Consider the following 2,423-nt stretch of genomic DNA (forward strand, 5'->3'; position numbering starts at 1 on the left):
GTAAGTCAAACTTCATCAAAAGCACAAAATAGTATTTGTTACTTTCATGAGAAAACAAATGTGAACACTAAAAATATGTAACACACACACACACACACTTTTGTGTCAAATTTTAAAATGCACTCAAATTTCTCATTCTTAATCTAAAACTAGTTATAACATCCTCCAAAACATACTCATTTTCATTAGTACACACAAAACTCTTAGCATCTACTGGAAAGACCCACAATGATATGATTAAGCTTTATCCTGCATTTGCAGAATGATAAAGCACAGTTCATCATATTAAGAAGATAATAATTTTATTTATTTGCCTATAAATAAGAAATTGGTAACTTGGACTGTCTTCTAATCCTTTATTCATTTCAAATGTGTTGTTTTCTTATCATTGAGTTGTTTGAGTTCCCTGTGACTGGGCAATGTCACTAGTTGTCTTAATTACTGCTTTCAGTCATTAAGATGCCTGAATTGGATTTATCACCAACAATCGGATCAATTACTTGGTGCTCAACTGCAATCTCAGTCTTTCTGTACCTCCACTTCAGTTATTTCATTAAGATGGATGGGCTGGTAATGTCACTCCCGTGGGAGGTTAGGCTAGAGAGTTCTGACTGAATGGAGCCTTAGAGATAAAAATAAACTAGGTATATAAGGAACAAGGGAGCAGAGAAACAGAATTCTTTGTTCACATCTCCTTGTGCCTGGGGAGCCACTCAGCTTACAGCTGGTGGTGACAGATTACTCAGAGGGGCTGAGGGCTCTCCAGCTGGACTCCTCATATTTGCTGAGCATAAACATGGTTTCATTGAGGTTTGGGAGATTAGAGCTCTTTATTCCAGGGCTGGTCTCTCTTCCTGCATAAAATGTGTCTTTTTCATGGTATAGGCCTCTGTCGGCCCCAGCAGGTCCATTCTGCCATGATTAGGACACACTTTACTGTAGAAACTAAATGTCCTTTGGGGCAAGTGGCTTGTGTCTCCTGGAGTAGCTGCACAAAAAGAGTGCAGGGAATTACCAGCTCTGGTTCTTCTTCTTTTTAATGATGGGTATCCACAGTCCAGTGTTCTAGTGAGCTCTTTGTCCATTGACTGCCCTGAAATACTCTGATTCAGCACTTTGTCAACTAACTTGCCTCCAATGGGACTTCTTAGGGATCTTTGCTGCATATAACTTTATGTTATTGCTACCCTCACCCTGCAGGACTTCAGGACCCCAAGAGGCTTCATGTTCCCAAATCAAACAATGTCTCAATCTTGTGTGCATTTTGAGAGCCTCCCCTTGCTATCACTTACTTTGTAATTCCTAGATAACCTTCTGCAGTTTGAGCAAATAGTATTGGAGTCTTTGGCAACTACAAGACACTAATTCTATTTACAAGGAGTTGAGTAGAACTGGAAGCTGCTACAATCATTTCCATTTTTTTCTTTGCAGACCTTCTTCACTCAAGATTAGCCCTAGGTCCTAAACTTGTGTTTAGGGCCTGTATTCCCAAGTGGCTTGCCTTACTTGCATGGACCCCTGCATTGTAACTTGATCCTGGTCATCTAGATTTTTGACTTTTGAAGCATATTTTTATTCAAAAGTTTTTTTTTTTTTTAGATTTTATACTTCTCTTTCTTCCTTAGTTTCTGAGTCAATAACTTGGTTGGAACTGTCTGGCCTCCTGGTCCCCTCCCTCAGCACAGGGCTGTGGATGGTGAACTGACCAGCATGCTGGGCCTTTTATTAGAAGGAGAGCCTGGTCATTCCAATGCATATCCCTTGACTTCTCAGTCACAGACAATTTTTTTCCAGTACTGAAGGTTGAACACCAAGCCTCCTGCATGCCAGGCAAGGCAAGTGCTCTACCACTGAGCTACATATGCAGCCCTCCTTTGTCTTTTCTTTATTTAAAAGAAAAGAGTAGTCTTCATGATTTCAATTCTTTTACTCCAAAACATGAAAATATTGATTGAAAGCAGCCATTTGATGTTCACAAAGCCATTGGAAAAAAAGCATTGTAACTTTTTAATGAGCTTCTAAAAGTACTTTGGACCACAAAGACTGTGTTTTGCTGAATTTGAACAGCCTTATTTGAAAGGGGTTGGTAGGTTGTTTTGACTGAAGTTATCTTCAGGTTGCATAGAGAGGCAATTGTTTTCCTTGGAAGAAGCAGGCAGATTCCTTTATGTCTGGGAACTAAGGAGATGGTGGTAATTAGATGAAATCATGTACTCGCCACATGATGGCACTGGTCTAAGTGCATAGGACCTTTGCTCCCCCACCAATGACAAGAGGGTGGCACAGGTTGGGTATAAGGCACAGTGTTATGGTTTAGATATGAAATGTTCCCCAAAAGCTCACATGTGAGACAATGCAAGAAGTTTAGAGGGGGAAATGATTGGGTTATGAGAGCCTTAACCTACTCAGTGCATTAATCCCCT

Source organism: Callospermophilus lateralis, unplaced genomic scaffold, assembly GCF_048772815.1.
Source record: "Callospermophilus lateralis isolate mCalLat2 unplaced genomic scaffold, mCalLat2.hap1 Scaffold_101, whole genome shotgun sequence".
Classification (NCBI taxonomy): Eukaryota; Metazoa; Chordata; class Mammalia; order Rodentia; family Sciuridae; genus Callospermophilus; species Callospermophilus lateralis.